We start from the raw sequence: 24,731 nt of genomic DNA on the forward strand, positions 1-24,731 counted from the left end.
CTTCTTCCATGTCCAGAATAACAAAATCTACTGGAAATACTAAAGTACCAACTTTAACTAGCATGTTCTCCATTATCCGTCTAGGATATTTTACTGATCGATCGGCTAGTTGTATGCTTATTCGTGTTGGTTTCAATTCTCCAAGGTTTAGTTTAGCGTATAGTGAATATGGCATTAAATTTATACTAGCACATAAATCTGGCAATGCTTCTATTGAACTAAGACTACCCAGAAAATATGGAATTGTGAAACTTCCTGGATCTGATAATTTTTCTGGTATCTTATTCAACAGCACTGCAGAACAATTAACATTCATAGTAACAGCCGAGAGTTCTTGATGTGTGCGAGGTGTACTAGTAAATAGTATTATTTTTACAACGAAATACTATAAAATACGATACAATTTTACACAAGATATTTATTTATTTATATAATGGATATACCTAAACCTTGCTACAACACTTATAGGCAGTGTACCTAATCGTACAGTAGTGTAGTTTTTAGTAAGTCCGGTTCGTTCCACAGGGAGACTTTTAAATAAGCTTAACGCTATATATTTAAAAACTATATTTGTAAAAATACAAAAATATATAAGTAATATTATTATTATAAAAAGAGGGTTTTTTACCGTTTAATGACCAGTTTTTCGATTTTAAAACTTTTGTCGCAGTTAAAACCTAATGTAAAATATAAATATAACTTAATTTAAAGCATAAAGTAAATAACGATAATGAAATTGCGTTAAATAAAATTGCGATAAAATAAAATTGCGATAATTAAAGAGTACGATAATTAAAAGTGCAATTAAATACAATGATAATAAATAAAAGTGCGATAATAAAAAGTGCAATTAAATATGAAATAAAAGAATTATGCTTATTTAAACTTCCATAATCATGATGTTTGACGTGTTGATTTTAGTTTATTCCCATGGGTTAATTGTCCTTTGTCCTGGATTATTCAATATGTCCATACGGATTTGTCCATAATAGTCTATCAGTCATAATCATAAAATGCGGAAGTCTTCGCCAAATTATTCTTATTCCCGAAGTCAAATATTCCAACTAATTGGGGATTCGAATTGTAACAAGGTCTTAATACTTTGTTTAATGAATACACCAAGTTATCGACTGTGTGTAAACCAAGGTTTTACTACTTTGTTAACAATTACACCAATTACCCTTGAATGTAATCCACCCCTGTTCCAACAAGTCTATTAACTATTAATCCAGTTCCGTATCCGGTAAGATGAACAATTATTGGTATTTATAGATATCCCGCCCACCGTACCCAGTCAAGCGTATGTGGTTATATATAAATACGTCAAATTATAAGTCTATATATTAATTTAACGAGGTATCGTTTAGTTAATATAAAACCCATTAATAGCCCATGGTCTAATTTCCACAAGTGTCGTTCTTTTGTCCAAACCCCAATTATGGTACAAAGCCCAATTACCCAATATTAATATTTTTAGCCCAACATCATGATTACTTCGTCTTAAATAAGCATAATAATAACTTCTACGAGACATTAAATTAAAAATAACATTAACCATAACTTACAGTGATTAAAAATAGTGTAGCGTTACACGGACAGAATTTCGACTTACACCCTTACAACATTCGCTAACATACCCTTATAATTAGAATTTAAAATTAAAATTAAAATTAAAATATAAATATAAATATAAATATATTTACGTATATATAGAGAGATGGATGGATATATATTCAAAAAACTGAGCCAAAACACGCGAATTTATAGGACCAGCCCTGATACTGCTCACCATGCGATCGCATGGCTTTTTGCCTTCCAGGCCATGCGATCGCATGGCTCCTTTTTCCAGCCCACATGTTGTTGTTTGCATTCTGCCGACGGTTTATATAATAATATATAATATATAAATAATTTATATAATTATTTAAGTATTATATTTTATTCTTGTGCATAGTAGACTTGTAATTTTTAGTCCGTTACGTCGAGCGTTGAGAGTTGGCTTTGTTCCCGGTTCCGGATTTTCGAACGTCCTTGCGTACAATTTAATATCTTGTATTTTGTGTTTCGTGTCTTGTACTCTTGTAATTTTGAGACGTTTCTTATCAATAATTGGAACCTCTTTGATTGTATTTTGTACTTTTGAGCTTTTTGGTCGTTTGCGTCTTCAATTCGTCGAATCTGTCTTTTATCTTCACCTTTTATTATTTAAACGAATTTCACTTGTAAATATAACAATTGAAACTAAAAGCTTGTCTTTCTTGAGGGATAATGCTATGAAATATATGTTCGTTTTTAGCATTATCAAATATTGCCACACTTGAGCGTTGCTTGTCCTCAAGCAATATAGTCTTGAAATGAAAATACAAGAATCACTTCTTTATTCTTCACACTTTATACATCAGTGATTTCTATACGGCGATATAAACAATGGTAGTAACGATGTGGTTTAAAGTCCCACATGACTATAAAAATTTAGATCTTTTAAGGAAATTGGATCTTTATGAAAACATTTGATCTTTTGAAAATTAAATCTAGTTTTTACCCTAGATAAGTTTTCCAGAATAACCCTTCACCGGTGTTTACGAAATTGTTTTTGTGGGTTTGGTGGGTTTCAGATTTGAAAATTTTAGCTCAAAACTTGCAGTTTTGTGTCACTCACTTGCTAACCTTGTATTGGGAAAGCAACACGTCCAGTATACTTGCTCCGTATATTACCTTTCGGTAAACTACCATCCGGTTGTAAAGAAAAGCGTTGAACAAGCAACTGTTAAGGCAATGTCCCCTGACATGCTTTTAATTATGGTCTATAACGTGTCGGATGCAATTACTATCCTTGGTAGGAGCAATAGTAAAGCTCACCCTTATAATTTTTCGGTCTGGCATAGAGTCCTGTCTTTAACCATACTATGCAACCACCGTTCTTACGGTTGACACCCGATTTGGTTCAGGTGACCTAATGAATTCCAGGTGAATTCCTAGGATTTTACGTTCAATAGTAATGAACGCATTGAAAATAGGGTTTTCAGAAAACAAATAGGTTTTAATTTGATCAAAATATTTTCTCGTTCAAGCTCGAGTTTAGATATCATCGAATTCCATGAGTTTGTAATTCTCAATCTTTAAGGTCAATCTCTAGGATTGAGTAATATCAGGCTTAAAAGCTGATTTTTGATCGTTAAGGAGATTATCCTTTCTGGGGATCTGATTCATTAGTCTTATTCAGCTAATTTGCACGGTGTCCTCCCCATTTTACAAGACAGATCCTTTCATGGTTAGAATAAGTCTGACCACTTGGTGACCCTGTTTGATGCTGAGGTCCGTGGATTTCCTGCTGATTTTAGTGATGACTTTTCTAGATTTTTCGTCAACCTACTGCTGGTCTGGACGACAACTTCATGACCTAAATCAAGAAGCACGTGTCTTTTTCGGAAGACTTTACTTCCTTTTAACGATGGAATTGATTCATCGTGTAGATCCATCTTTCTTTCAAATATTTTACAATTTACTGGGTAAAACGGTTAATTTTATCCAAAACAAAAGTATCTTCAATTATTTGTACAAAAAAATATGTGATATATGTTTTTAAATAACTTGGTAAATTTTTCCCACACTTGGCTTTTATTTTCCTTTTTATTGTCCTCTATTCCATTTTAAATGAATTTTAACATTTTAGTTTGTTTCTCAATTTATGTCGTTTCCGAGGTAACAATAATTTCGGTGTTTAATACCTAGTTTTATCGTTCATAAATATGTATAAACATGATTTTGACTTCATTTAATTGAAAATTTTGAAAATTTTTTACTAGAATTGGGTAGTCAGTATATAAGATTTGGGCTGTTCTTTATTATCAGAGAGCACTAGATTCTAATACAACTACTGCGTTACTAGTACTTTTAATGGTAACCAAGTGTTAAATTTAAAATTTTAAAAATCCGAAAGAATTTAACCCCTTCCCACACTTAAGATCTTGCAATGCCCTCATTTGCAAGAAATCAGTAACAATTTAAATTATTGAAGGTGATTAGCGTAGAAAAATGATTAAATTTTACCAAAGTTTCCAAACATATTGGCGTTTGTTTGCTGAATGATAAATGGTGCACATCATTTGTTCATTCCGTCTTGTTGTTACATCATATTTGTTTTTCGTTTTGTCGTCAAAATTAGTAGCTTTTGCTGAACTTAATGTCAGTCTTTGAAAATGCGCTGTTTTACCCTGTTGTGTACAATTGACAATATACATACATACAAATATAAACAAGCATTGTAATTTGAAATGGGACTTAAAATCCCACTTTCAAATCAAATATGAAATATTAGTACAACAATTAAAAATATTAAACATTACAATAAAAGTATCACAATATATTATGTTTAACATAATAAAAATAATTAAAAGATAACAATCATAAAAATCACCAACAGGAACTATGTCAATCTGGATAGGGATTCCAGTTCATGTCGTCGTCCGGGTTCCATGGTTGGTGATAGGTGTACTGGTATGCCTGGTTAGGGTCGTAGAGAGTATAAGGTGGTCTCATCTCGGGCTGGTGTTGAGGATAGTAAGCGGGTCGGGTCGGAACGTAGTATTCCTGAGGTGATAGCCAGCTCATAATCTGACGCTGATGATAGTCCCATCTATCATTCTGTCGTTGCCTGGAATGCTCGTAATCATTCCGGGCTTGCCACTGCTCCATCCGACGAAATCTCTCCGCGTTTATCATATCTACCTCATCTACACGATGGTAGACATCAGTCATAGCCTCCCGAATGACATCCCTAATGTCATCTGCTTCCTCCATCTCCTCATCTGAGCCTCTCTCTACCTGAGGATGACTACCTTCATAGGGTATTGCCTGGTTGCGTCTACTCTTTAATACCTTAGCACCCGCATAAACCCTCAATCCTAAAAGCTCAACCTGCTCCCTATATTCCAAAAGTGGACCCCCTTGGTCCTTATCTACACCTAAATACTCTCCAATGAGAGTAACAAAAATACCTCCTCCAATTATCCCCCCTTCCTGTATTCCTTCCACCATCTTAGACAAATAAAAACCAACACAGTAGAGGATATTAACAAAGCCTCTTGGGTCTCGAATACACTTTAGGTAAAATAAATCATGTAAGGTCAATTTTTCCTTGTTGTAACCTCTCTGTGTAATCGAGTTAGCCAAAAATCTATGAATTATATGAAGCTCGACTTTGTTAATATGTAAGTAGGTATGTGTTCCTCCCCGCCCAAAAACATTATAATCTGACATACGCCTCCAGACGGCGTTCGCATCAAAATTCCTATCTACCCTTTCACCACGATAAATCAAATTCATACAATTGGGTAGTAGCAATTCACTAGAAGTGTAAATCTCTAATGCCCTGGCCATGTCCAGCATGGACATCCTGTACATCCTACCGCCAAGTATAAATCTAAGAAAACTTCTATCATCTAATCTATCTACATCTACATTTAATGCTATAGTACTCATCAGCTCAACACACCATTCCTTATATACAGGTCTACGAATGGTGAATAAGCGTTCCTAATCAGTAAAAGAAGAACTACCATACCTTTGGATCAAATGCTCCATAACACGGTCAGCAAGTTGGACCCTTTCCAAAGGATCCCAATCAATTACCCTAGGCACCTCTACATCTTTCGTTACTAATTTGAATTTATTACTTTGATATGCCAGGTAATCTCTCCATCGTCTATCGAATCTCAGATTAGGATGCAACGTGTGTTCAGGAATCGTTGGGTATTCTACAGGCGGATGCATCAGAAATACTATGAATTCATTAACAAACTGTAGCGGATCATAATAAGGTACATGTTGATCAGGCTGATGTTGTGGTTCCTGTTATGGTTCTTGTTCGGGTTCATATTGCATTTCTGGTTCAGGTTCTGGAGCAGGTCGTCTAGATGATGATTGTAATGACCCGCACTTTTTTGATCGTTCTATACTTATAAGATTAATATTTACATAAATTAAACCTTACCAACATGATAAGCAATCCAAATTGTTGAGACTTATGTTTTTGAAATGAGTTTTACACAACGTTTGACCGTCTAGTTTGACCGATGATATCATGAACTATACAATATATGATAATTATACGTTTGTGTATATATATGCATATATACATATTTAACATGATCCAAGAATGTTTTAATATCTCATTTTGTATTAATAACAATAAGTTATAAGTATATTTTGAAACTACTAACTTAAGTTTTCAAAACGATAATCATACGTAACGTTATTTGACATAAATACTTATGACCTATAATGTTTATACATATATCGTATAAGTAATGTATTTAATCACTTTTTAAGGACTTAAATACATAAAACAATATAAGTGTATTCACAAAAGATAGCTATATTTGAATTCTCATTCCATTTTTCACAAAATTTCTATACGTATATCTAGAGTACATGTACTCGTATCATACCTAGCTTCTATACGTATTTACTATTGGTATATACACATCAAATCACCACCAACCAGCCCTTGTTCAATGCCTTATGTATAAGGTAACTACTTTTGTTATCTAGTATGACAATTTCACATGATTAAAAGATTTTTTCACAAAATTACAAACTTATACACCTTTTACATCACCATTTATACTCCATCCATTTTCAATTTTTGATTCATTTTTACCTCAAACCTCTAGCTAAAAACACACACACTTTTAAGAGTCTTAAACTCCATAACCATTCAGCTAATATCCATGAAGATCTAGCCATAAAAACATCACTTAATCACCATAAGAAAACTCTTACAAAAACACTTCAAGAATCCTTCCAAGAACACAAACTTACTTCCAATCTTTCATCCAATTCCATCACCCTTTTGGTTCTAGGTTCTTACTCCTCTTTTACAGCAATCTTGTCCAAGTAACTTGAGGTTCGTGATATCAATCGGAGACCAAGTCAAAATTTCATATCTTCAAGACGAAAGTGATAATTAGAAGCTTCCGCTGCAACATGTTGAATTTAAACAAGATCTTGAGTATGCATATTTGTGTCAAAAATAAAACTGCATATCGGAGGATTTGTAATGTAAAATATGCTAGAAATCGTATTGTTATCATCACATGTAAAGTTTGTAAGTCTAAGATTATCGCTAAACGATAATCATCTTTTTATTGTCTAAAGCTTGTATTAAAATAAGAGTTATGGTTTGTAATGTAAAATAAATGCAGTTGTTCTTTTAAAAATGTCGCATATAGAGGTCAATACCTCGCAATGAAATCATACGTTATCTAACTCGTTCTTATGGTTAAGGACGGGTTATGACATGTGGTATCAGAGCGGTGGTCTTAGCGAACCAGGTTTGTGTTAGTGTGTCTAACTGATAAGTCGTTAGGATACATTAGTAAGTCTGGACTTTGACCGGGTCTGATTTAAAAACCATTGCTTATCATTGTTGGTTAAAATTTATATGTAAATATTATGTAGTACTAATGGGTTAGTTGTTGTGTGATAGATGTCGGGCTCAAAACTTGTCATCACGTTCAGCGACTCCGAACCAGAATCTTCAGATGGTGTTCCAGTCATTAACCTATCCGATGACGAATATAATATCTTTGGGGAAGACTCACAAATTCCGGATGAACCGACTATAGAGAACCCGGAAAGTGAACCCGAGGAGGAAAGTGAACCCGAGGAAGAAATACAGGAAATTACAAAAGACAAGTTCGAACTAGGAAAGAAACGAAAGGCTAATGAACTAGAAAATTCAAATCCCGAGTTTAGTAAGGATGATGTGGCACCAACTCCACTAGACACTACCACCCCTATTCCCGCTATTCGTATTCGTTCTATCCCGGCATCCAGTTCTTCAGTCCCACAGCCAAAATATAGGCAGACAGCTAGGATAAGCGTTAAGCGATTCTTTGAACCTAAACGTCCTAGAAAATAGACCAAACGATGTGCTGCCGTATTAAACCATGGGATCATATAATGTTTTGTATAATATTATTAGTGTGGTTTGCTTAATGTTCGATGTAAGATAAGCATATGTAAAATAGTGAAGTATGAAATGCAATAATTTTCCATGGTTAAGTATTATTTAGATGGTAGTAATTGGTTCTGTACTAAGCTATTAAGTATGGACATTAACGGGTAGGTACTACCCTAGATATAATTATAAAATGCTAATAAGAAGAAAAGGCTTTTATAATAATACCTGGTTCATATTATTAATAAGCTATAATGTACTGTAAATATACACTACATCTATAATATTCCATGTGAATAATTATTTTCTTTTCATTCTTATAGAAGAATATGGCGCGATTGAACCGAATGACGGAACAAGAAATCCAGGAACTCATCAATCAGCGAGTGAACGACAGAATGTTATGGGTCGAGGCTGCAAGAGGTGCTGCAGTTAACCCAAATCCTCGTGTGGGGTGCACTTACAAAACTTTTCAAGCTTGCAAGCCCTCATCATTCAGTGGAACAGAAGGACCGATCGGTTTAACCCGGTGGATAGAAAAGATGGAGACTGTGTTTAAAATAAGTGGTTGTGTTGAAAAGGACATGACCAAGTATGCATCGTGCACTTTACAAGATAGTGCACTCACGTGGTGGAAAAATTATGTGAAGGCTGTAGGAGGAGATGTAGCTTATGATACTCCTTGGGAAGAATTCAAAACAATGTTAATCAACGAGTATTGTCCAAGGAACGAGGTTAGAAAGTTGGAAGATGAATTACGAAGCCTGAAGGTTGTTGGTACTGAAATCACCAACTACAATCAGCGATTCATGGAATTAGTTTTGCTATGTCCTGAATTGGTTCCAACCGAAGAACGGAAGATTGAAATGTACAAAGATGGTTTGCCCAAAAAGGTCAAGGCAAATGTTACAGCATCGAAACCTAAGACAATTCATGAAGCTATAACCATGGCAAACGAGCTAATGGATCAGGTCATCATGGATAAGAAAGTATCCAATACTGATGTGAAGGTATCAGGTAACAAAAGAAAGTGGAATGGAAATTATGATCGAGGTAACCAACAACAATCTTTTAAGAAACAAGAAATCACGCAAGGTGCGGGTAGTGGTTTAAGCTTTGGTTATAAAGGACAAAATCCTTTATGCAACCGATGCCACAAACATCACTCTGGTTACTGTAATGTGGTATGCAACAAATGTAATCGAAAGGGTCATCTTGCTGAAGATTGTAGGGCTCTCGTTACAAATACAAATGGTACCAAGACTCCTTCCACTAATGCAAATAGAACTGCTTTGGCTACTGTTACTTGTTATGGATGTGGGAAACAGGGTCATTATAAGAGCCAGTGCCCGAATCCAGAGAAGAATATCGGACCTGCACGAGGGAGAGCATTTGTTATTAATGCTAGAGAGGCGTGTGAAGACCCGGAGCTTGTTACGGGTACGTTTACCATTAATAACTTATCCGCATCTATTATATTTGATACTGGTGCTGATAGAAGTTACGTGTGTGGAGACTTTCACGCTAAATTGAATTGTTCATCATTACCTCTAGATGCTAAGTACATGATTGAGTTAGCTAATGGTAAACTAATTAAAGCCGATAAAATTTGCTGTGATTGTAAAATAAATTTAGCCGGAGAAACATTTAAGATTGATTTGATACCCGTAGAATTAGGAAGTTTTGATGTAATAGTCGGCATGGACTGGATGTCCAAAATAGGAGCTGAAGTTGTGTGCGCCAAGAAGGCAATTCGCATTCCTCGTAAGGATAAAACGCCAGTAATGATTTATGGAGAGAAGGGTAACTCAAAGCTAAAACTCATTAGTTATTTGAAAGCTCAAAAGTGCTTGAAGAAAGGGTGCTATGCTATCTTAGCACATGTTAATAAAGTCGAAAAGAAAGAAAAAGAGAAGTGCATCAATGACGTGCCTGTGGCAAGAGATTTTTCTGAAGTATTTCCGGAAGAGTTGCCGGGATTACCTCCATTTAGATCTGTAGAATTTCAAATAGGTCTTGTACCAGGAGCTGCACCGGTTGCCCGTGCTCCATATAGACTTGCACCGTCCGAGTTAAAAGAACTTCAAAGTCAGTTAAAAGAATTACTGGATCGTGGATTCATACGACCAAGTACTTCACCGTGGGGAGCTCCAATTTTATTCGTCAAGAAGAAAGACGGATCTTTCCGAATGTGTATAGATTATCGTGAATTAAATAAGTTAACTATCAAAAATCGGTATCCACTATCGAGAATTGACGACTTATTTGATCAACTCCAAGGATCATGTGTGTACTCGAAAATTGACCTAAGATCGGGCTATCATCAATTACGCGTCAAAGAAGAAGATATACCGAAAACTGCTTTTCGGACACGTTACGGTCATTACGAATTTTTGTTCATGCCGTTTGGATTGACGAATGCGCCAGCTGTATTCATGGACCTCATGAATCGAGTTTGTAGTCCATATCTAGATAAGTTTGTTATCGTTTTCATTGATGATATTCTTATCTATTCCAAGAGTGAGCAAGAGCATGAGCAGCATTTAAGGTTGATATTAGAGTTGTTAAGAAAAGAACAGCTATATGCTAAATTTTCTAAATGTGCTTTCTGGTTGAAAGAAGTGCAATTTCTTGGCCACGTTGTTAGTAGCAAAGGAATTCAGGTTGATCCAGCAAAAATTGAAGCCATTGAAAAATGGGAGACTCCTAAGACACCAATGCAGATACGCCAATTTTTGGGTTTAGCCGGTTATTATAGAAGGTTTATTCAAGATTTTTCTCGAATAGCTAAGCCGTTGACAGCGTTAACGCAAAAAGGGAAGAAATATGAATGGACATCTGAGCAAGAGAGTGCATTCCAATTACTAAAGAAGAAGTTAACTACGGCGCCTATTTTATCGTTACCAGAAGGGAACGATGATTTTGAAATATATTGTGACGCTTCGCGACAAGGTTTTGGTTACGTTCTTATGCAACAGAAGAAAGTTATTGCATACGCATCCCGATAATTGAAGATTCACGAGCGGAATTATACGACGCATGATTTAGAACTGGGAGCAGTCGTGTTTGCATTGAAGATATGGAGACACTACTTGTATGGGGTTAAATGCACTGTGTTTACTGATCATAAAAGCCTTCAACATATTTTTGATCAGAAACAGCTGAACATGAGGCAACGTAGGTGGGTCGAGTTAATAAACGACTATGACTGTGAAATTCGTTATCATCCCGGGAAAGCGAATGTGGTGGCTGACGCTTTAAGCAGAAAGGAACGAGAACCAATTCGAGTACGAGCAATGAACATAAAAATTCGCATGAATCTCAACTCACAAATCAAAGAGGCTCAACGAGAAGCACTTACTAAAGAAAATATAGGAAATGAAATAATGAAGAAGTATGAGAAGCAACTCGTTATGCGGGAAGATGGAACTCGATATTTTGCAAATCGTATTTGGGTACCGAAGTTGGGTGGATTAAGGAAGTTGATATTGAACGAGGCACATAAGACAAGATATTCGATACATCCTGGAGTTGGAAAGATGTATCAAGATCTTAAGACATATTATTGGTGGCCTAATTTAAAGACAGACGTTGCAACATATGTTGGGGAATGTTTAACTTGTTCCAAAGTCAAAGCAGAACACCAGAAGCCGTCAGGGTTACTTCAACAACCAGAAATTCCAGAATGGAAATGGGATGGTATTACCATGGATTTCATCACGAAGTTACCAAAGACTGCCTGGAGATACGACACCATTTGGGTGATTGTTGATCGTCTCACCAAGTCTGCACATTTCTTGCCTATAAAGGAAACGGATAGAATGGAGAAACTATTACGATTTTATATAAAGGAAGTTGTTTCAAGGCATGGAATACCTATTTCCATTATATCCGATCGTGATAGTAGATTTACATCAAAGTTCTGGCAATCACTACAGGAGGCCGTAGGAACTCGTTTGGATATGAGTACCGCGTATCATCCGCAAACCGACGGGCAGAGTGAAAGAACGATTCAGACTCTTAAAGACATGCTCAGGGCATGTGTGATCGATTTTGGAAACGGATGGGATAAATATCTACCATTAGCAGAATTCTCGTATAATAATAGTTATCATGCGAGCATTAAAGCTGCGCCATTCGAAGCATTGTACGGAAGGAAGTGTAGATCTCCTATTTGTTGGAATGAAGTAGGAGATCGACAATTAACTGGTCCCGAGATCATACACGAAACAACTGAGAAGATAGTACAAATCAAGGAGAGATTGAAAACTGCGCGTAGTCGCCAAAAGAGCTACGCCGATGTTCGAAGGAAACCATTAGAGTTTCAGATCGGTGACATGGTTATGTTAAAGGTGTCACCGTGGAAAGGTGTAATACGCTTCGGAAAAAGGGGTAAACTGAACCCAAGATATGTAGGTCCGTTCAAGATTATCGAACGCATTGGACCGGTAGCTTATCGACTCGAGTTACCACAACAACTCGCAGGAGTACATAATACATTTCACGTCTCAAACCTTAAGAAGTGTCTTGCAAAGGAAGACCTCACCATTCCTCTTGAAGAAATCCATGTCGACGAGAAACTACAATTCATCGAAGAACCAATCGAAATCATGGATCGTGAAGTTAAACGGCTCAAGCAGAGCAACATACCGATCGTTAAGGTTCGTTGGAATGCTCGAAGGGGTCCCGAGTTTACTTGGGAACGAGAGGATCAAATGAAAAAAAAAATATCCACACTTGTTTTCCGATGACGCAAAATAGGTACAATTTTAAAATTTCGGGACGAAATTTATTTAACGGGTAGGTACTGTAATGACCCGCACTTTTTCGATCGTTCTATACTTATAAGATTAATATTTACATAAATTAAACCTTACCAACATGATAAGCAATCCAAATTGTTGAGACTTATGTTTTTGAAATGAGTTTTACACAACGTTTGACCGTCTAGTTTGACCGATGATATCATGAACTATACAATATATGATAATTATACGTTTGTGTATATATATGCATATATACATATTTAACATGATCCAAGAATGTTTTAATATCTCATTTTGTATTAATAACAATAAGTTATAAGTATATTTTGAAACTACTAACTTAAGTTTTCAAAACGATAACCATACGTAACGTTATTTGACATAAATACTTATGACCTATAATGTTTATACATATATCGTATAAGTAATGTATTTAATCACTTTTTAAGGACTTAAATACATAAAACAATATAAGTGTATTCACAAAAGATAGCTATATTTGAATTCTCATTCCATTTTTCACAAAATTTCTATACGTATATCTAGAGTACATGTACTCGTATCATACCTAGCTTCTATACGTATTTACTATTGGTATATACACATCAAATCACCACCAACCAGCCCTTGTTCAATGCCTTATGTATAAGGTAACTACTTTTGTTATCTAGTATGACAATTTCACATGATTAAAAGATTTTTTCACAAAATTACAAACTTATACACCTTTTACATCACCGTTTATACTCCATCCATTTTCAATTTTTGATTCATTTTTACCTCAAACCTCTAGCTAAAAACACACACACTTTTAAGAGTCTTAAACTCCATAACCATTCAGCTAATATCCATGAAGATCTAGCCATAAAAACATCACTTAATCACCATAAGAAAACTCTTACAAAAACACTTCAAGAATCCTTCCAAGAACACAAACTTACTTCCAATCTTTCATCCAATTCCATCACCCTTTTGGTTCTAGGTTCTTACTCCTCTTTTACAGCAATCTTGTCCAAGTAACTTGAGGTTCGTGATATCAATCGGAGACCAAGTCAAAATTTCATATCTTCAAGACGAAAGTGATAATTAGAAGCTTCCGCTGCAACATGTTGAATTTAAACAAGATCTTGAGTATGCATATTTGTGTCAAAAATAAAACTGCATATCGGAGGATTTGTAATGTAAAATATGCTAGAAATCGTATTGTTATCATCACATGTAAAGTTTGTAAGTCTAAGATTATCGCTAAACGATAATCATCTTTTTATTGTCTAAAGCTTGTATTAAAATAAGAGTTATGGTTTGTAATGTAAAATAAATGCAGTTGTTCTTTTAAAAATGTCGCATATAGAGGTCAATACCTCGCAATGAAATCATACGTTATCTAACTCGTTCTTATGGTTAAGGACGGGTTATGACAATGATGATGAACCTCCAGTATCGGTTCTCTGCAAAACACATTAAACATAAAATTTGTGCATCCATATATGCATTAGTGTTAACAAAATAACAACTTAAAACAATCACAATAACATGTTAAATCAAAATTAAACTTATACACATTTTCACATTTTTTTACAATTCTACACTTTTTCAAATAAGGACATATGAAAATGTAGACAAAGTTCATAAGCATTTAACTCAAATAACATGTCAAAATAGTAATTACTAACAATTAAACAAGTCTCAATTGGCAATTATATCAAATTAATCAAGTTCATGAATTTTGCAACTAAAAAGTCCACTTTAATCTTCAAAAATAATGTTTAGGATTAAAGTTTGGATCATTTAGCTACCTAAACATGTTACACTACTCAATTTAGCAATAATTCATGACAAAAATCGACCATAACCTGTTAATCAAAAAGCCCCAAATTGCTCAAGAACACAAACCCTAGATTTCTAAAAATTTTGAAGTTTTTGGCTTCAAATTATGTTAAATAGCATCAATCTAGGTTATAAATGCATAAAATACTAACAATTTAACTCTAATTAAACTAGAAACTAACAAAATCAAATTAGGTAAAATATAGCTCAAGAACACTAAAAATTAAATTTAAAGAGATTTAGGGGTGTAATTTTTACCTTTTTTGATAAACTTCTTGAATAATTTCATGATTAGAGCGAGAATTTTGACGAATTATGGTGAAAAATTGCGAATTTTAGAGGTGATTTGGGAGATGGTTCGTGTATGTGTGTGTTGAAAGTGAGAAGGAGCAGAACTTGCTGCCCTTTTTGTTTCTGGCCAAAAATACAGCCTCATGCGATCACATGAGGTTGTAGTGCAAACCCCATGCGATCGCATGGGGGTCCGGGTACAGTATTATTATTTTTTTTTATATATAAAACCTTAAAACTTATAAAACATATAATTAATAAAATTTTAAAAATTAGTTTCTTTTTAGGATGAGGGCATTTCAGATCGATGTCCTAGTCCGTCCCTCAACAATATTTTAAAATTTGTCAATTCAAAGCGCTGTTTTAAAAGTAAAGATTTTTGGGTTTTTTAAATGTTTTTGGCATACTTTAATTCAATAAGATTAAAAATAATGATAATAAAAGTTCTCGTCCCTCCCTTGGGTAGAGCAATTTCGGTTCAACGACCTAGTCTTCAACTCACGACGAATTTTTAGAAATCAATTTATAACTTAGCGAAATAAAGTAAATTTTTGTTTTTAAATTCACACAAAACATAAATTTAAAATGTATAAAATTAAAAATTCATATTAATAATATTAAAAAAATTCACACCAAACTTATATTATATTTTTGTTTTTATTCATACAAACTTATATTAAAAGTATTAATTTTTCAAATATTTACAATTTTAAATATATTAATTTTAAAAAAGTTACATTAATAATTTAATATTAATTTTAATTTTAAAAACAAAGTAAAAATAAAATTAAAAATCTTTTTGGTCTTTTATCCCACTTTAATCAATCAAATATTATCAAAAAATATACGCCCCTCTTTTCGATAAAGTAATTTCGGCTGTTTTACCTAGTTTTACTCCTGACGAATTTCTGAAATATTTTGGGTTGATTGATTAAAGATATTTATACCTTAAGAATAAACGGTAAATTTCGCAGTGATGTAGTAAATTTTTGTATGATATCAATAATTTCGGTCGCAAAACCTAATTTTACTGAGTACCAATTTAATACTTTATAGCGAACGATTTAGCGTTTATTATCAAAAGGTTAAAAATAAAAATAAAAATAAAAATAAAAAATGTACATACTTACCTGTGAAATAGAATTCTTAGTGACCTGCTTTAGCCCACTCATAAGATAGTCGGACTAATTGATTTTCGATAGCTACATAGGCGTAACCTCGAGCATTCAATGTCTTTTCTTCGAAACATATGAACGGTCCATCTCTGCATAAAGTAACGAATTTGGTATTGAAATATGTCTGATTCGTCGAGCATTTTCCTTCGTGTGACCATTTTCCGCATTTGTGACATCTTTCAAGGTGTTGTGCTCTTCTTTTCGCTGCGGATTTTGATTTTCCTTTACCAAACTGTAACTTATTATTTTCGTTCCTGGATTCTTTTCTTACTCCGTCCAATTTACCTCTGATTAATGATACTATTTCACTTGGAAGGGTGTCATTATTACGTTTAGTGATCAAAGCGTGTAGCATTAGACCATGGTTTAGTTCACAGGAAGTCTTCATCTCGTAAAACCTAAAAAAAATAAAAATTCAGAATGGGGGGAGAAGACTAGTTCTTTAGGGTCTGCTAGGGAAAGACCATTCGGATTCCATTCTCGAGAACTACATGAAAACAGAAAATCTAACTCTAACCGAAATACATATTATCCTTTAAAGACTTGATTCTCCCCACACTTAGTTAGCTGTGGTGTCGAAATTGTGATTAACTTCGTTTACAATTGGATCATCAACAATTTGTATATCTCTGACTTTTTCTTCAATCCATTTTTTGATTTCCTCCGTAGCTTTCACAAATTCAACTAACATCGCCTTTTCTTTTGGCGATAAATTGGATAGTAATCGGTTACATAACTTAAAGTTTTCCATAATCTTAGCATCGTGAATCCATTTATAAAGTTTCTTCGTTGAACTGTTAAAAACGGGTTCATCTAATTTCTTATCATCAACGGGGTTCTTTGTGATCGGATCATCATTAAGTGTTTCTTCATCTTCCCCATACTTATGCGTTTTTATTGGTCTAACAGTTTTGGTTGGTGGAGATCTAAACTTTCGATTCACAAAGGTGATCGATTTATCACCATCCCTAAGTGACATTCTACCTTCTCTTACTTCAATGAATGCCTCGGTGGTTGCTAAAAATGGGCGACCTAAAATTAGAGGAGTATCAAGGTTTTCCTCCATATTAATCACTATGAAGTTTGCAACAAAGTTCAAACTTAACAAGTAAATTATTTGCTATTCCAACCGGGTGTTTAATGGTTAGGTCAAATGATTGAACACCTATTTTGATTGGTTTTAATTTACCCATACCTAATCTTTTGTATAAGGAAAGAGGCATAATATTTGCACTTGCTCCTAAATCTGCGAGTCCATTATATACAGCACCATCATTAAGCAAGCAAGAAATGATAAATTCACCCGGGTCTCCTGCTTTAGTAAGACGAGTTGGTTTGTAAACCTTTTTCGGGTGTTCTTTTCTTGGTTCTTTCACTTCTATTTGAACTTCTTGTTCATATTTTTCTTCATTTCTTGGAATGGGAGGTTTGTATAAGAATTCTTCTTCATCACTCAAATTTAAATCCTCCCTATTTTCCAATTTTTATTTTCATATGTTGTTGATAACATATTTATGTTATCATTTTGAAGGTTTTCTTGGGTGGTGAAATTATGATTGACTTCATTGTCAACTTCCATTGGACCATATATGTAATGTTTAACTCTGTGACCATTAACTTTAAATTCAATCTCATTTGAATTTATTAACTCTACTGTTCCGTATGGGAAAACTCTTTTGACTATGAATGGTCCAGACCATCTTGATTTCAATTTTCCAGGAAATAGCTTGAATCGTGAATTGAAAAGAAGAACTCTGTCTCCTTCTTTAAATTCTTTTGAACTTTTGATTCTTTTATCATGCCATTTCTTCGTTCTTTCTTTATAGATTAACGAATTTTCGTATGCTTCATGTCTTAATTCTTCTAATTCGTTTAATTGACTTAATCGTAGAAGTCCGGCTTCATGTAAATCAAGATTACATGTCTTCAAAGCCCAAAATGCTTTGTGTTCAATTTCTACTAGAAGATGACATGCTTTTCCGTAAACGAGTTTAAAAGGTGTGGTTCCAATTGGAGTTTTGTAGGCTGTTCTAAAAGCCCAGAGTGCATCCTCCAATTTAATGGACCATTCCTTCAGATTTGATCCTACGGTTTTCTCTAGAATACGTTTTAAAGCTCGATTGGTATTTTCAACTTGTCCACTTGTTTGTGGATGATATGCAGTGGAGATTTTATGAGTTACTCCATATGTATTGAGAACTTTCTCAAGTTGATTATTACAGAAATGAGTACCCCGATCACTTATTAAAGCTTTCCGTGTTCCAAACCTAGCAAAAAGATGTTTTAAAAAGTTGACTACAACTCGTGCATCGTTAGTTGGGAGAGCTTGTGCTTCCATCCATTTAGATACATAATCAATGGCAACGAGAATGTAGAGATTATTATGAGATTTTGGAAATGGGCCCATAAAGTCAATACCCCAAATGTCAAATATTTCACATACTTGAATGACATTTTGTGGCATTTCATCACGTTGACTTATTTTTCCGGCCCTTTGACAAGCATCACAGGATTTGCAAAGAAGGTGTGCGTCTTTGAAAATTGTAGGCCAATAGAATCCAGCATCGTAAACTTTTCTTGCTGTAAGTTGAGGCCCATAATGCTCTCCTGCTGGTCCTGTGTGACAATGGTTTAAAATTTGACTAGCTTCATCTCCGAATACACATCGGCGTATTATTCCATCGGAATAACTTTTAAACAAATGTGGATCTTCCCAGAAATAGTGTTTTATATCACTAAAGAATTTCTTTCATTTTTGGTACGATAACCCTTTTTCAAGGAATCCACATACTAAGTAGTTTGCATAGTCTGAAAACCATGGAATTTCATTATAATCTATCTTCAATAGATATTCATCAGGAAAGTTGTCTTGTATGGCCGATTCATTTAGAACTTCTAATTCAGGATTTTCAAGACGAGAAAGATGATCAGCGGCGAGATTTTCTGCTCCCTTTTTATCTCGGATTTCAATATCAAACTCTTGTAAGAGTAAGATCCAACGGATTAATCTTGGTTTAGTATCTTGTTTTGAAAATAGGTATCTAAGAGCAGAATGGTCGGTATAGACCACCGTTTTAGCTAGAACGAGATATGATCGAAATTTGTCAAAAGCAAAGACAATAGCAAGGAGTTCTTGTTCAGTAGTTGTATAGTTCGTTTGTGCTCCTTGTAACGTCTTACTAGCATAATAAATAGGTTGAAATCGTTTTTCAATCCTTTGTCATAAAACGGCTCCCATTGCAAAATCACTTGCATTGCACATAAGTTCAAACGGTAGATTCCAATTTGGAGTTATCATGATTGGCGCATTAGTGAGTTTTTCTTTAAGAATATTAAAAGATTTGATACATTCATCTGAAAAGATGAATGGAGCATCCTTTTCTAGGAGTTTATTCATAGGAGTGGCAATTTTAGAAAAAATCTTTTATGAAACGTCAGTAAAAACCGGCATGCCCTAGAAAACTCCTAACTCCTCTAACATTGGTGGGATGTGAAAGTTTAGCAATTACATCTACTTTAGCTCTATCCACTTCAATTCCTTCATTTGAGATTTTATGTCCAAGAACGATGCCTTCTTTAACCATGAAATGGCATTTCTCCTAATTAAGTACTAGATTTGATTGTTCGCATCTAATAAGCATTCGTTCAAGATTAACTAGACATGTTTCAAAAGTATCACCGAAGACTGAAAAGTCATCCATGAAAACTTCCATGCATTCTTCTATCATGTCATGAAAAATCGCCATCATGCACCTTTGAAAGGTTGCAGGGGCGTTGCAAAGTCCAAATGGCATGCGTTTGTAAGCAAAAGTACCATAAGAGCACGTGAATGTGGTTTTCTCTTGGTCCTCGGGTGCTATTGGAATTTGAAAATATCCGGAAAAACCATCAAGAAAACAATAGTAACTATTTCCGGCTAATCTTTCCAACATTTGATCAAAGAAAGGTAAGGGAAAGTGATCTTTTCTGGTGGTGTCATTTAATTTTCTATAATCAATACAAACACGCCATCCTGTTACAGTCCTAGTAGAAATAAGCTCATTTTTCTCATTTGTGATGACAGTCATGCCACCCTTCTTAGGTACGCATTGAACTGGGATTACCCATGGACTACCAGAAATTGGATAAATTAAACCTGCATCAAGCAGTTTAATAATTTCTTTCTTAACAACATCTTGCATATTAGGATTTAGTCTTCGTTGGCGTTGCACATACGTTTTATGACCTTCTTCCATAAGGATTTTATGTGTGCAATACGAAGGACTTATTCCTTTAATGTCATGAATTTTTCATGCAATAGCTAGTTTATGGGCTTTTAACACAGAAATGAGTTGAGATTTTTCATTTTCAGTAAGAGAAGACGATATTATTACAGGTAATTCAGATTCACCGTGTAAATAAGCATATCCCAAATGGTTTGGAAGTGGCTTTAACTCTAATTTCGGTGGTTCTTCTATCGATGATTTATATCGATATCTTTCTTATTCTTTTAGCATTTGAATTTCTTCTGTTGTTGGTTCATATCCATTAGCCATAAGTGTAGCTAACATTTCAGTTTCTTCAATTGGTTCAGTTCCTTCTCCTAAAGAACATTCTCCTGTTCCTTGTAATTCTGAAAATTCTTCTAACAATTCTGCATGTGATTCTATAGTTTGAATATAATAACATGTATCATCTGCAGATTGCAGTTGTTACATTGCTCTATCAACTGAAAAGGTAACACTCTCGTCCTCTATACTTAGGGTCAGTTTCTTACCAAACACGTCTATTATTGCTTTAGCCGTGTTTAAGAATGGTCTTCCTAATATGAGAGGAACTCGAGAATCTTCTTCCATGTCCAGAATAACAAAATCTACTGGAAATACTAAAGTACCAACTTTAACTAGCATGTTCTCCATTATCCCTCTAGGATATTTTACTGATCGATCGACTAGTTGTATGCTTATTCGTGTTGGTTTCAATTCTCCAAGGTCTAGTTTAACGTATAGTGAATACGGAATTAAATTTATACTAGCACCTAAATCTGCTAATGCTTCTATTGAACTAAGACTACCCAGAAAACATGGAATCGTGAAACTTCCTGGATCAGAAAATTTTTCTGGTATCTTATTCAACAGCACTGCAGAACAATTAGCATTCACAGTAACAGCTGAGAGTTCTTCCATTTTCTTTCTATTTGTGATTAGATCTTTCAAGAATTTAGCATATCTAGGCATTCCTGAAATCACATCAATGAAAGGAAGATTGACATTTATCTGTTTAAACATATCCAAGAATTTGGATTGCTCGGCTTCAAGTCTCTCTTTTCTCATTTTACTTGGGTAAGGAAGTGGTGGTTGGTATGGTTTAACATAAGGTTTAGCCTTAACTGTGTTATCTTCATTAACCTTTTCAACTACCGGTTCTTTTTTCTTATTTTGTTCAGATTGTGGTTCTTGTAGAGTAGGAATAGCTTCATCAGAAATTACAGGTATTTCAAGTGGTTTAAGTGTAATACCACTTCTTGTGGTAATGGCTTTAGCTGTTTCATTTCGGGGGTTAGCATTTGTATCACCAGGTAGACTTCCCGGTTTTCTTTCACCTATTAACCTTGCTAGGTTGCTTACTTCTTGTTCCAGATTTTGAATAGAAGCTTGTTGATTTCTAAATGCTTGAGCATTTTGTTCATTAGTTTATTTCTGAGATGTGAAAAATTGAGTTTGAGATTCAACTAGCTTCGACATCATGTCTTCTAAATTTGGCTTTTTATCATCAGTTTGTGGTGGTTTGTTTTGAAAAACATGTCTTTGCTGGTTGTAAGTATTATTAGATACTTGTTGATTGTTAGGACCTTGTTGGTTGTTGTATGGAACATTTCGGTTATAATTCTGATTTTGATTGTAGATTGGTCTTGGAGGTTGATAATTATTCTGATAAATATTTCCAGGCCTTTGGTTTATGTATGAAACATTCTCTCTTTGTTCCATTGTTAGTTCAATACTGAGACAATCTTTTGTCAAATGTGGTCCTCCACACTGCTCACAACTAATTCGTATTGAGTGAATATCCTTAGTCATCTTTTCCATTCGTCTCTCAACAGCATCTATCTTTGCGGAAATAGAATCTAAGTCATGGCTAGAATCGGCTCTAGCTGCTTTAGATGATCTAACGATATCTTTTTCTTGGTGCCACTCATGTGAGTGGGAAGCAGTGTTATCAATAATTTTATAAGCATCAGTTGCGGTTTTCTTCATAATAGAACCACCAGCTGCTATATCGATGTCACATCCTTGGTAGAATATTTGTACTATTTGACAGGTGTCTAAACCATGTTGCGGACATCCTCTCAATAACTTTCCAAATCTTGTCCATGCTTCATATAAAGTTTCATTTGGCTTTTGTGTGAACGCAACAATTTCTCCTTGAAGTCTCACGGCTTTAGATGCAGGAAAGAATTGTTTAAGAAAATTTTCAACTAAAACATCCCATGTATCAATCGCCCCTTCAGGTAACGATTCCAACCAATTTTTTTCTTCTCCCTTTAAAGTCCAGGGAAATAACATGAGATATATCTGTTCATCCTCCACTTCTCTTATTTTAAATAGAGTGCAGATCCTATTAAATGTACGAAGATGTTCATTTGGATCTTGCTTTGGCGCACCACTAAATTGGCATTGATTAGTTACCATGTGTAGGATTTGTCCTTTGATTTCATAATCTGGCGCATTAATGTCAGGTTGAGTAATTGCGTGACCTTGGCCAGTGCGTTTAGCTCTCATTCGGTCTTCCATACTTAGAGGTTCCAGATTTTCCATGATTGAATTTGTTGAATCTGAATCACTAAAGGATTCTGATTTAATGGTTGGTTCCTCTACAATCTCTGTTTGAATGATTGGTGGTTTCGGAGGAAAAATTAGTGGTTCAGGATCTATGAATTGTCCCTGAATATTCTCTGGATTCTTAATTGTGAGGTCGGGTTCAAAAAATGGATTATCGGAAATTTGAGTTGGAGTACTTGGTCGACTGGATGACGATTCTAAAGAAAAATTAACGGCGACAATATTTGCTAGATGTCTTGATCTGGTTACAGGTGGTGAACGTACAAAAGGTGGTGAACGTTTTGCTCGGTGCATTCACTGAATATCCTATTAGTTTTTAAAAAGAAAGAAAAATTATATAAGTTATCCAATTAATAGACTTTTCTGTTTTTGCCCACGTTTCGAATAGCCAAAAGATGCAGCAGAGGGGCAGGATTCGTTTGATCTCAATATAATTGAGTACTGTTTGGCTCCAATAACCCGGTCCACGTACAAATCCAACTATTACTACGAACCAAAAAAATTTGATGTCTATCAATTTAACCACTTAAAATAATTTTTCGTTTAAATTTAAAGAAATTTTAGATAAGAAATAGAAAAAATCTAAGTCCTAAAAACTAGAGCGTCGAGAAATAAGAAAGAAAAAGAGCGCGTCGAAAAATGTCGAAAAAAAATAAAAGGTCGAAAAATAATAAGCGTCGAAAAATAAAAATAAGAAAGTAGCGCGTCGAAAGTTAAAAAGGAATTAAAAACTAAGAATTAAAAGTTGCGTCTAAAAATATTAAAGCTTAAAAGAAAAACTATATCCCAAATGGCATTAACTTAAAAAGGGTACAAAAATATAAAAACGGCGTCGCAAAACTCTAAAGCAACTAAATCTTAGTCTAAAGAAAAAGCACTTAAGGGATTTTTCGACAAATCTTAAAAATCTAGAAATAAATATAACTATGGCAAAAACTATATCTTAAAACTAAATACGAGCGAAAAATACAAATATTACGTTAAAACGAATAAAAAGATACAAAATATAAAAAATATAAAAAAATAAACTTAAAGTTGTAAAAAGTACAATTTTTATAAAAATATTATTTTTATATTATTTATTTTATAAAACTATTAATTTTATATATTAATAAAACTAAATAAACTAAATATATAAAACAAATTAAATACAAAAACTAAAATAAAAATTAAATTAATACACTAACCCTAATTAGGGTTTTGATTAAATAATAATAATAATTACTCCGTAATGATTGCAGTGAAAAGTCAATTAGGGCGTGTTAGACAGGGCCATGCGATCGCATGGTCCTCACTTTAAAAATCCATGCAATCGCATGGATAAAGATTTCGGGCCAGGCTTTGGGCAGTTACAGTACGGGCCTCGAGTGTTTTTATTAAATTTTTTTTTTTAGTTTTCTGTTTTATATATTTATATAATATATTTATATAAATTAAATAAAACTTATATTTTTACAAAATAAAAATAAAGAAACCTTTATAGTTTTATATATATATTTAACAACCTATTAAAATTATATAATTTTTGTTTTTATTTTTATATTTTCGAATATTTAAAACGTATTTTTACAAAAGCGTATTTTTATAAAAGTAAACTAAAAATTAATAAAAATCTTTTTTTCGGTTTTTTTATATATATATATAGCGTTACGCTTCCAGCGTTTTAAGCAAGAATGTCCCCGGCAGCGGCGCCAAAAATACTTGATGTGTGCGAGGTGTACTAGGAAATAGTATTATTTTTACAACGAAATACTATAAAATACGTTACAATTTTACACAAGATATTTATTTATTTATAGAATGGATATACCTAAACCTTGCTACAACACTTATAGGCAGTATACCTAATCGTACAGTAGTGTAGTTTTTAGTAAGTCCGGTTCGTTCCACA

The 24,731-nt window shown here is 34.1% G+C and overlaps 1 non-coding gene across 1 annotated transcript; it reads left to right on the forward strand.

Moving 5' to 3' along the window:
- Positions 1-22,325: 22,325 nt before the first annotated feature.
- Positions 22,326-22,432, forward strand: LOC139865368 (small nucleolar RNA R71). Its single transcript, XR_011764892.1, has one exon. It is a non-coding gene; the product is annotated as a small nucleolar RNA R71 (small nucleolar RNA).
- Positions 22,433-24,731: the final 2,299 nt, after the last annotated feature.

This window comes from Rutidosis leptorrhynchoides, chromosome 8 (assembly GCF_046630445.1).
Source record: "Rutidosis leptorrhynchoides isolate AG116_Rl617_1_P2 chromosome 8, CSIRO_AGI_Rlap_v1, whole genome shotgun sequence".
NCBI lineage: Eukaryota > Viridiplantae > Streptophyta > Magnoliopsida > Asterales > Asteraceae > Rutidosis > Rutidosis leptorrhynchoides.